Source organism: Bos grunniens, chromosome 16 (genome assembly GCF_055505025.1).
Source record: "Bos grunniens cultivar Pamir isolate PY7600 chromosome 16, Bosgru_T2T1.0, whole genome shotgun sequence".
Taxonomy (NCBI): domain Eukaryota; kingdom Metazoa; phylum Chordata; class Mammalia; order Artiodactyla; family Bovidae; genus Bos; species Bos grunniens.
The window spans coordinates 61,130,345-61,143,269 of record NC_141180.1 but is presented as its reverse complement, the minus strand read 5'-3'; the positions used below and the strand labels follow the sequence as shown (position 1 = coordinate 61,143,269).

At 39.4% G+C, this 12,925-nt stretch overlaps 1 protein-coding gene across 17 annotated transcripts in view; it reads right to left on the bottom strand.

Moving 5' to 3' along the window:
- Nucleotides 1-12,925, bottom strand: part of ESRRG (estrogen related receptor gamma) — a 695,415-nt gene that overhangs the window by 74,482 nt on the left and 608,008 nt on the right. The window lies entirely within an intron of this gene.

The following is a 12,925-nucleotide window of genomic DNA, read 5'->3' as shown; positions in this document are numbered from 1 at the left end:
CCACTCCAGTCCTCTTGCCTGGAAAATCCCATGGATGGAGGAGCCTGATGGGCTACAGTCCATGGGGTCACTAACAGTCAGACATGACTGAGTGACTTCACTTTCACTTTTCACTTTCATGCATTGGAGAAGGAAATGGCAACCTACTCCAGTGTTCTTGCCTGGAGAATCCCAGGGATGGGGGAGCCTAGTGGGCTGCCATCTATGGGGTCGCACAGAGTCGGACATGACTGAAGTGACTTAGCAACAGCCATACATCTATCTCATCCTTCCCATTCATCCACACAAACATCTATCCATCCAACCAGCCAGCCATCCCACTGTATATAGCTGTCTAGTTTCTAAATATAAATACTCAAGCACTTTTTACATAAACCATGGTTTCATTATTTCCTAAAATAAAGATCAGTAGGACAAAGGATTCTTTTATGATTTGTAACTTTAGGTAAATGATATTCAGTAGATTATTACAGAGGGGAAAATTAGATATGCTACTTGATTAATAATACAGTTATGTAGTGAAAATTGATGGACAGCCAACAGAAAAAGTGTTCCTGCCAAGTTCAAATAACTTAATGGTAAAAATTTATAGAATCAATATATTTTAAAAGATCATAATAATTTAAATGAAAATTTTATTCCCATTTTAGGGCGTGAAAAGTAGGCAAATATCAATAGCTTCAACTAAAAAATATTTATACCACTTTTAACCTCTTTTCAAAATCTGGGAAATCTTTTTATGCTTCTTGCAGTGAAATGATGATGATGATGATGATGATATAGTTTAGCTGACTTCATACTCAGTGAAATGTTTGAACTCAAATCCTAGTAACACACCTGCAACTACTACATCATACTTAAATTACTCATATATTTACTCAGTTCTGCTTGAAGAAAAAACTTACTCAGTAAAACCAATCCCCACCTGCCCCCGCCCCTGGACAATCACAGAACACACAAATACACAAGAGGCATAGCTGTAGAACTTAAATCAGCGTAAACTACGTCTTAAAACACATGGACCCAGCCTCTGAGTTGTGCATCTTTGAAAATAAACAATAAACAAAATAAACTGAGTCATAATAATGCATGCACTAAAACTGTAAAAGTTATTTTAAAAAGAGTCCAATAACACTACACAGATATCATGAAGAAGTCTACTATCAGCATATTTAGAGTTTAAAATTTTTCCAGAAAAATGTTTCTAACTGTAATAATATGATAATTTATTCCTAAATACTACAGGAAGACTATGCTAAAAAAAATAAAGCATCGTTTACAAATCAGAATGCTTCCTTTCTGGCTCTTTCATTAACCAGCTCTTGAATTTTGTTGAACTCCTTAACTTTTGCTTTCCAAATATATGAATATTAAGACAATATTCTCCCAGATGTTTTGCTGCAATGATTCAATATGATATTAATATAATAATATATTTGGATATTATACAAATGCATTATTAAAATATTTTATAAATACTAAAATGCCAAGGATATTGACATTATATCAAAATTTTGTTGAAATATTGCTATATTACTTTATTGGAGTATAATCTCCATCATGATCATTTACTGAATATCTACCCTGATGGAGTTTGACGGTCTACCCTGTCTCAGTTCTATATGTCAACAGATTTGATATATGATTGAATGGTAAGATAATATAAAAGATAAAAGCCCAATAATGATATTATTTGATGTATAAGTGAATACAGAATCTCATTCTATTTACTGCTCATCCCTGTTACTAATAATATCTCTTAGAGATTATTTTAGAGTAGGTATAGAGACTAACCCAAATTCTATCCAAAAGAAAAATGCTTTCTTTGAATCCAGCTATAAACACGTAATACAAAGTTAAGTAGAGAACTGATAATTATTCAATTAACCTAATGCATTTCATTTAAAAGTCTTAAACTATTTCAGCAGAAACAAAGAAAAATGACCATATTTACGATCTGGACCAGGAAAATCCTGATTTGCCATAAATAAATATCAATCTAATCCAAATATTTCTACTGCCAATGGCAAAGCCTGCCCCTCTACATCTTTACAATCTTTAATACAAACAATTTCTGTTGGGACTTCACTTGGTAAATCATTTTCGAAAAAGTTTAAAAAAAAAAAGATTTCTCTCAGGAAATAAGACACCCACAATGTTCAATGTGTGACAGGATGCGAAGTTAATTAAGGCAATTGGACTTTCTATTCATGTGGAGACTGCCATTACCCTTTTTTTTAAAAATAAAAGATTTTAATAGTTGGCATTACTGACTCAACAGAACACTTCACACTGCTTCTTCTTTCAAATACTGCATGTGCCTGCACTGCCACAAGGGAATCACAAATCTCATACACTGTCAGAATTTACAAAATTGAGAAAGCAAGAATAGGGCAAGAAGGAAAAAAAATATGCTGTGAGGCAAATAAACGCCAAAAGAAGTGAAACAGTTCAGCACAGGCCTTCTTAGGTCAGCTCATTTTAAGTCTACATTTTATGCCCAAATGCAAATTTTTACAATATTATATAGTCCAAAGTCAAAAGTGTTTTCCACATTTTTTAATAGCACAAAGTCAGAGGCATTTCATAGGACAATAAAAGTTCTCTTCAGATAATTCTACAAGGCAACCCTAGCCTATTTGGCTAAATCAAAGACAAGGTTTTCATAACACTGTTCTCTAACAAACGTTTGCTTAAAAAAAAACAAAGAAACGATAATTACACAGCCCCATGGAATACTTAAAATACAGAGTCATATTAAAGTAATGATAATCTTTAAAAAGAAAGTGAAATCATTTTTTAAAAGATTAGTGACTTTAATGACTCCTAAATAAATAGCTGCATTATTTAAATATTACTGAACAGGACTTGTAATTGAGGATGGGAAACAGATGGGAAAGTACTGATAAAACTTATGAGGCAATAAGGTGAAGAGAGTGGGAACTTTCTCTTCCACTATGTCTCCTGATACTGCGGCTTCCTTTGCTGCGGAAGGAAACGTGGTTCCTTCCAGTCAGAAAAATAAATACCTAGGTGTGCCCTAGAATTTGCCTGAGATTTCTGTGAGGGAACCATCGTAGACAGAGGGTAGGGAAAATCCCTTTGCGGGACTGCAGGAAAGAAGAAAAGGCAAGTCAGCAGCATCAAAACACAGTAGAGAGAATTTTAGTGGCAGCTTCTGACAGGGTTCTCCTTCAGAACAGCATCCTTACAGAGAGTACCAGTTTTACCTAAAGTAGCTGGGTGTATTTACAGGCACCACAGTAAAAGGTGAGTGGAACTTATCTGTATATTGACACACATACTCCAGCAAGAGTCTAATCATAGTAAAGTATTGAGGATCGTGAGACACAATAAAATATGCCAAGCCTTAGTTATCTACTTACTATTATTGCCCCTTCTCTAAATAGACAGCAATGCTGCTCAACATGGCTTCATGATATAGTTCCTTTCTTCCTACTTCAGTAGTTTTTTGACTCCTGATACCCGCATCTCCCTACCAAGCAGTGTCTTCATTTCTAATGGAATGACTCAGTCTCTGTATGAAATGTCTTGGAATCAACTGGAACATCCATGGGTTATGAGAGCTTCTTCCAGGCAATGGGTTAACTGTTTTACATATACGGACACACTAGATATTTATAGCAACCCTACGAGGCAGGTGCTATTATTATCCCATTTTACAAATGAGAAAACTGGAATTGGGAAGAGGCTGAGTCAGGAGTGGCAGCTGGGGACCATGGATGCAGAACTCACGTCCTCAAGCACTCTGTTTATACTGCTTCTCTGTCATCAAATTCTATTTTTGGAAAAGAGTGTGTGTGCTCAGTCCCTTCAGTTGTATTAGACTCTTTGCAGCCCTATGGACTGTAGCCCAGAGGGTCCTTTATTCATGGGATTCTCTAGGCACGAATACGGGAGTGAGTTGCCATGCCCTCCTCCAGGGGATCCTCCCAATCCAGGAATCCGCATCTCTTCTATCTCCTGCACTGGCAGGCAGGTTCTTTACTACTCGTGCCACATGGGAAGCCCTTGGAAAAGAGCATGTGGTATTAATATATACTCCAAGAGCAGAAGCACAGGCAGACAAAGCCCAATTGTTGTGGTAAACAGTACTTGCCTCCTGATGGGAGTGTGTGTAAACAGTGGGGCAGAATGATGAATGAGCAGGGGGAGAGACGAAGACAGATGAACACCTTTACCCCACGGAAGGGCTGGGGCTTCTCAGGTGGTCTCCATGGTAAAGAACCCGCGTGCCAATGCAGGAGATGGAAGAGACGCAAGTTTGATTCCTAGGCTGGGAAGATTTCCCAGAGGAGGGCATGGCAATCCATTCCAGTGTTCTTACCTGGAGAAATCACATGGACAGAGGAGCCTGGCGGGTTCTGAGTCCATGAGTCAGACAGTCCATGAGTCAGACACAACTGAAGTGACTTGGTGTGTATGCACACACAAAAGGGCTAGGCATTCTGCATCTATGACTCTATAAAGCATCTTCACATAGAAGTTTATAGCTATGTGACTGTAAACCAAAGATGATATACAGATTCAGTCACTCTGCTTTTCTGCTGAGGTAGGGACCCAGAGATATTTATTTCCTTGCTCCCTGTTTCTCTTTAAAACATCAGTGAAGTAAGACAAGGACTGTTTGGCCAGGGCCATGGAGGAAAAGCAACGCTCTGGCTGAGTTTTACAGTTTAGAAGGAGACCCAGATGGTGGCTTTTCAGCTAGACCCCCTGACCAATGGTTACATTTACATTTACTTCTGCTGGAATGCCACTGCATGTCCAATACTTCGGCCACCTGATGAGAAGAGCCCACTCATTGGAAAGACCCTGATGCTGGGAAAGATTGAGGGCAGGAGGAGAAGGGGACAACAGAGGATGAGATGGTTGATTGGCATCACCGACTCAACGGACATGAATTTGAGCCAACTCTGGGAGACAGTGAAAGGGAAGTCTGGTGTGCTGCAGTCCAAGGGGTCGCAAAGAGTGGGACACGACTTAGCGACTGAACAAGAACAATGTGAAAACACTGTAAGATCTACTGAAATAAAAGGGGAAAATCACACAAGGAGAGAAAATGCATATCCATTAAGCGGGCTTTTTTTTCTTTTTAACTGAGTCCTCAGTCACTAAAAGAGATAAAAGCCATGACTCACATTAAAGCTTCCTTGCTCTACAGATGAATTAACAATTAGCAAGGGGAAGTCTTTCGTTTTGGTCTTCTGATAGCTATCTGGACTATTAAACATGTGAGCCTTGCATAGGAAATTACAGAGGCTTCCCTCTGTTGCAGATTCAAGCTGCAACCAAAATACATTTGTAGATTTCCGCACCTAGGACACAGCCACAAAGAAGTCCCTCCTTCTTTTTCTTTTTTTTCCAGGGTGCGATTCACTGCTTTTAGCTGGTTCTGAGGCATCTGTGCTAAATTTATAATCTGGGTGATAGCCGAAATAAAAATCACAGAAAGCTGAAATAGTCATAGTTTACAAAATACTTTGCAGGGAAAATATGATTCCACCAAGGGACCCAAGTTGCTTCATCTGAAGCATGGAGCCCTAATCTATGACACATACAAGTACAAATTAGGTCATCTGCAACAGGTGACAAGTTTTAATTGAATGTCTTCTGTCTGCAATTCTGACAAAAGGTGAATGGAAATAAATGAGTCTGGCAAGAACGGCCCTGAGCCTTACAAAACCCAATATCTCATTATTTTTAAACAGCTATCTATAAACTGATGCTGACAAGCCTTGAACCTTTTATTTCTGCTCAAGATGAGGTGGTGTGCAGGGAAGAAAAAAAAAAGGGAAAGAAAAAGGGGCATCTAGAACATTACATTAAACATGCAATACCTACCATTATTACTTCCCCAACGTAATTAAAGGAAATCTCCTATTCAAAAGGCACTATTTCTTACTTTGCTTGATGTCAGAGAGGAAGAGAGAGAGCATGCTTGCCTTGCATTTGCTTAAACACAGAGACTGCCTTTAAGGGAAAAAAAAGAAAATCTTCTCTTTCTTTCTTTTTGGCCTGTTAAAAATTTCATAAACTATTCAAAGAGATATTACGGTGGCTTAAACCTATCTAAACTCTATGTTCTCAGGTTACTATTAAATACTGGTGACTCTTCCTTTTACCCTTTTCAAAATTGCCTTCTCCTGTGAATAAAGTTGTGAATTAGTGGGTAAAGACATGAAATGTGGTTGCACATCACCATCAAGAAAAGTGATTCTACTAATTCACAATTAAATTTGACACTGGCAGCAATAAGTTTAACACAATAATAACAGTAATAACAGTGCACAGTACCCCATGGGGATGCTCTGTAAACAGAAGCACAAATATTATTTATGCAAAATTCAATGCCCTGTAAAAATGAATTAAATATGAAATCAACCAAGCTGGTTTATAAGTTGCAGGTTGAGAGCCATAGTCACTGTGTTTCATTCAATGGAGAGGAAGTCAGTGGAGACCAAAAAACCAGACATGGATTTCAAAGAGAATATAGGCTGTGGGAGAAAAAAATAAATGAGTGACAGAGAAAGAAAGTATGATTCTAGGTCACGTGGGCAACCAACGTAGAGTTTATGAAGCACAAAGAGAAGCTGACTGTAATGAATCTGCCTGCAATGCAGATCCCCGGGTTGGGAAGATTCTCTAGAGGAGGGAATGGCTACCCACTCCAGTATTCCTGCCTGGAGAATCCCATGAACAGAGGAGCTGGTGGGCTGCAGTCCATGGGGTCTCAAAGAGTTGGACAGGACTGAGTGACCAACATTTTCACTTTTCACTTGGTGACTTTAGTGGGGAGAACTTGAAACCCTGGACAATTTGTTAGGAACTCAGCAAAAATAATAAAAATGCTTTACCAGGGCAGGCTGCAAGTTAAATTGCTTCAGCTATGTCTGACTCTTTGAGACTCCATGGACTGTAGCCTGCCAGGCTCCTCTGTCCAAAGGATTCTCCCGCAAGAACTCTGGAGTGGGTTGCCATTTCCTCCTCCAGAGGATTTTCCTGACCCAAGCTCAAACAGAAATTACAAAAGCCAACTATAAGATACCAAAGTGACACATGATGCTTAATATTTTTCCACTGCTATGATCTGGCAAAATTGAGATTGTATATAAAGTAAAGCTAGCAGAAGGAACATATGTCTGGGTCGTGTGAAAAAGAATTATACCTAAAACATAAAATGCATAGGAAAAAAATCAGTAGAGATCAAATGTTAATATAATTTAATGTATACACACCGAAATTTCATATCAGTGAGACATTTTCTTGTGACCATGTGACATTTCTTATGCTATTGGCAGCAATGAGCTTAATAGAGTAATAATAGTAATAACAATACACAGGACTCCATGGGGATTCTGTGTGTAAACAGAAGCACAAAGAAAATTTATGCAAAATTCAGTACCCTGTAAAAAAGAATTAAATATGAAATTAAGCTGGTATTCAAGTAGCTGGAGTGAGAACCATCGTCACTGCATAATATTCAAATAGAGAGGTACACAGTGGAGTTCAATGGCCGCACCGTAGGTTTTTAGTGGAGTAAACACGAAGTGCCATGGGCTGAATGTTTGTTTTCCCCCAAAATTCATACGTTGAAACTGAGTCCCCCACGTGATAGTACCTGGAAGTGAGGCCTTTGCGGCGATTAGATCACGAAGGTGTAGCCCTCATGATAGGACTAGTGCCCTTATAAAAAACGTTTCAGGGGACTTCCCTGATGGTCTAGTGGTTAAGACTCTGCCTTTCAATGGGCTAGGGTTAGATCCCTAGTCGGCAAACTAAGGTTCCGCATGCCCAGAGAGCTCTCAGGAAACCTCACTGAACACTGAATCTGCCAGGGCCTTGGTCTTGGACTTCTCAGCCTCTGGAAACGCGAGAAGTAAGTTTCTCTTTTTTATAAGCCACCCAGTCTATGGTATCCTGGTACAGCATCCCAAATGGACTAAAACAAGGAGAAATGAAGAAAAAAATTTAAAAATGACTCGGCCATAAGAAAGAATGAAATAATGCCATTTGCAGCAACATGGATGGGTCTAGAGGCTGTCCTACTAAGTGAAATAAGTGAGAAAGAGAAAGACAAATACCATATGTATCACTTTTATGTGGAATCTAAAATATGGCACAAATGAATTTATATATCAAACAGAAAGACTCACAAACATAACAGAATTGCGGCTTCCAAAGGACACGGGGAGTGTAGGAGAGAAGGAATGGGAGTTTAGGGGCAGCAGATGTAAACTATTACATACAGACTGGATAAACAACAAGGTCCTATTGTATAGCACAGAGAACTATACACACACACACACACACACACACACACACAAATAACATACAAATCCAACCAGTCCATTCTGAAGGAGATCAGCCCTGGGATTTCTTTGGAAGGAGTGATGTTAAAGCTGAAACTCCAGTACTTCGGCCACCTCATGTGAAGAGTTGACTCATTGGAAAAGACTCTGATGCTGGGAGGGATTGGGGACAGGAGGAAAAGGGGATGACAGAGGATGAGATGGCTGGATGGCATCACCGACTCAATGGACGTGAGTTTGAATGAACTCTGGGAGTTGGTGATGGACAGGGAGGCCTGGAGTGCTGCGATTCATGGGGTCGCAAAGAGTCGGACATGACTGAGCGACTGAACTGAACTGAACTGAACATACATATATGGTGGTTTAGTCAATAAGTCATGTTTGTCTCTTGAGACCCCATGACTATCAGACTAGCCTATGAGACTCCTCTGTCCATAGAATTTCCCAGGCAAGAATACTGGAGTGGGTTGCCACTTCCTTCTCTAGGAGATCTTCCCAACCCAGGAATAAACCCAGATCACCTGCATTGCAAGTGGCCTCCTGCATCTCAGGTGGATTCTTTACCGACTGAGCCACCAGGGAACATAACATACATACACATATATATAACTGAACAATATATATAATATATATATAACTGCATAATTTTGCTGTATAATAGAAAGTAATATAACACTGCAAATCAACTATACTTCAATAAAATTTTTCAAAAGGAGGGAGATAGAGACATACTCTACAATGGATTGATTCAATGTCTAATATGAAATTTAAAAATACAATAGTTTTCCATATGCTTCTCATCCAAATCTATGTACCATTCAGTTCAGTTCAGTTCAGTCGCTCAGTCGTGTCTGACTCTTTGCAACCCCATGAATCGCAGCATGCCAGGCCTCCCTGTCCATCACCAACTCCCGGAGTTCACTCAGACTCACGTCCATAGAGTCAGTGATGCCATCCAGCCATCTCATCCTCTGTCGTCCCCTTCTCCTCCTGCCCCCAATCCCTCCCAGCATCAGAGTCTTTTCCAATGAGTCAACTCTTCGCATGAGGTGGCCAAAGTACTGGAGTTTCAGCTTTGGCATCATTCCTTCCAAAGAAATCCTAGGGCTGATATCCTTCAGAATGGACTGGTTGGATCTCCTTGCAGTCCAAGGGACTCTCAAGAGTCTTCTCCAACACCACAGTTCAAAAGCATCAATTCTTCGGCGCTCAGCCTTCTTCACAGTCCAACTCTCACATCCATATATGACCACAGGAAAAACCATAGCCTTGACTAGACGGACCTTTGTTGTACCATTACTAACCCCCATTCATCTGCCAACTAAGCTGTTAATTTGTGAGGACAATTAATGGAGAAAAGGAAAAGAAAATCAAGAGAGAGTATGAGTGAATGGTCTAAGCCTTGCAGAAGTACAGACATGGAGAAGATGGCATGGTGGATTTAGAATCCACTTCCAGCTGCCTGGGTCCACAAGGGCACATGGCTTCTGTAAGCACATTTTCAAGCCTATGAGAATTCAGTTTTCCTCCCCTAAAGCTGACAAATTAGACTACTGAGCAATTTAAGACCTCATGAGAAAAACTAGGGTAGAATAATCATGAGTGGCAGTGATAATAAAAAAGCACTTATACATAAGTGATATATTCACTAAAATAAAGACAAATATGAAAAGACTATTAATAACAGACACACTAAATAAGTCATGTTTCCTGTACAATTAATTTCCATTTATCATCCTTTGATCTCTGGAATATTTTTAGTATCTTCCTTCTACCTAGTTTTAGCAAGATAACTATAAATTCAGTTTGAATTGCTGTAGATAAGACGTGTATGAAAATACATTTTTTTAAAAAATCTGTTTTTTAAACCAAATGTTCACTGACACACTTATGTTACCATTTTGGGAACTGAAGTCTTAAGCCGGTGCTATTCCAGATTCATGCTTTAATGAATGTTAAAGATTTGGGGGAGAGTGATGCATAAGCAAATATAAATATAAACATATCAAGACTTTCAGTCAAGGAAAAAAAAAACAGTGAAGAAAGTGCTTACTCTGAGGCCAGTAAGAAAACTGTACATTTAAAGTGCAGTGGCGGGATGAGGTCCATGGGCTGTACTTTTGTTCTTATATTAGGATGTGTGAAGAGTGTGTAAAAAAAAAAAAAGACAGAAAACACCAATGATATTTCCAGATGCCAAATACAGTAGGTTTTGGCTGAGGAAAGTCTGTATCCGTACCAGATCATAAATTTCCTGAAAGACTTCGCTGTGTGTAGTTGTTATAGGAGGGGCTAGCTGGAGGTCCTGCCAGAATCCCCAGAATGGCCCACAAGGCCAGGAAGAATCTTGACATCCTAAAGGTGCCAAGAAATGAAGAACAGGCTTTTCTAGGCATGGGCAGCTCAAAGCTAGATGTTGGGAGTTAAGCGTCTAACTGTCACTGCCTCACATGGAATGCAGTAGAATTTCCCATGAAAATCTCCTCGCAGTATTCCAAAACACATTTTCTTATTCTTTCCTGTTAACAGGTTCACTCCATATTTTTATATTATTTTATTTCTTTAAATGTATTTGGCTGTGCTGGATCTTAATTGAAGCATGCTGTATCTTTAGTTGTGGTATTCGTGTTTAGTTGCTCTGTTGTGTCTGACTCTTTTGCAACCCCATGGACAGTAGCCTGCCAGGCTCCTCTCTGTCCATGGGGTTCTCCAGGCAAGAATCCTGGAGTGTGTTGCCATTTCCTTCTCTGGTGGGGGGAGGGAGGGTGGTGGTCGGGGGTCTTCCTGACCCAGGGATAGAACCCACATCTCTTGTGTCTCCTGCATTGCAGGCAAATTCTTTACATGCTGACCCACTGGGGAAGCCCTTTAGTTGCAGCATGTGGGATCTAGTTCCCTGACCAGAGATTAAACCTGGGCCCCCTGCATTGGGAGTTTGGAGTCTTAACCACTGGGCCACCAGGGAATCCCATTTCTCTATATTTTTAAAAACACAATCTAGGTTAAAATCAAAAATATTTTATCTATTATGTATGTTCATAATTTCATCAAAAAGTTGAGGGTGAGGTCACAGTGAGAAATGACACTCTAATTGAAACAGCTTCAAAGGATCAAAATACAGTCAGATGATTTTGATGTACATTTTAATAGCATGTTGCTCTGTCATTGCCCTTGTAGTATATGTCACACAGAAGACACTCAAAAATACTGAGTAAGTGAATAAAATTTACAACATGCTTTATAGCCATGTACTAATCGGGGTCTTTTTTTATTCTTCTTTTGATATTTCTAAACCTGGAATGTAAACACAGAAAGATATGGACCTCTTGTCATTTCTCTCAGTAATTCTTATTTATCCTGTCTTTCTTAACTAACATATTTTAACTTTAGAAAGGTAGAGAAAGCTTGACAGTGGAAAAACAGCATGAAGCAATTAAAAAAAGAGTTGTTCAAAGCATGCATTTTGAGTCACTTCAGTCATGTCCAACTCTTCTTGACCCTATGGACTGTAGTCTGCCAGGCTCCTCTGTCTGTGGGATTCTCTAGGCAAGAACACTGGAGGGGGTTGTCATGCCCTCCTCCAGGGAATCTGCCTGACCCAGGGACGGAACCCATTCCTCTTGTGTCTCCTGCATCCGCAGGTGGGTTCTTTACCACTAGCACCATCTGGGAAGCCTTCTGTTGAAAGGGAGGACATCTAAATTGAATTTTTCAATATTCATCCTTGTAATATAAGAGGAAACAGCATTTGATTTACTGGGAAAACCACAGATAAATATTAAGAAAAATTAACTCCTAAGAATTATATTTAGATTCCAAATATTGAGCAAGAAAGGCCAAGGTCCCTATACTTGGGAAATTTGATAAATGAAGAAAACCATTCTGTTTCCGAGACATTTTTATTGCTCTCTCACTGGAAGCAGATGAATGAATGTGATCACGTGTTAAGCTCTCTTCCAGTTCTAAGACTCTATGAATGAAATGGTATACTTAAAAAGATGGAATTGACCCACAGATTCAGAGTACAAAAACTGCCTTGGCAGTGGGAAACATCAACATACTTCATATCTTAAATCAGGAAGACCAGAGCCAAATGGATAGCATTAATGAACCAGAAGAGCAGAAGGTTTTCTGGCACAGGCCTCAGCCTTCCCCTTTCACTGACCTTGGCCAAATGCATTTCCTTTTGTTCTTGACAATAATACAGCAAATAATGTGCCCATGTTTGAAAAGTGCTCCTAGCTTATTACTGCATTAGGAAAAGATCAATGCCTGTTGCATATGCCTGTGCAGACTGAAGGATGGAAAATTAGAAACAGCTTCAGATTTGTGAGCACTGTACCACACAGAGACTAGATTATGCTAAGGAGAGGACAATATGACCTAATAATGGAGATTAAGAAAACGACCAATGAGCAGCTAATACCTATTCTGGTACTTAAGTGAATTTCATCTGGAGTTTCAAAATAAAAAGGCATTTGGCTAAATAGGATCAGGTTTCAGTAAATATGCTACAATGAGTAATGTTTCATCTAAACATCTATAGTCATCCTTTTAGGGCTTCCCTGGTGACTCAGTCAGTAAATACCTTG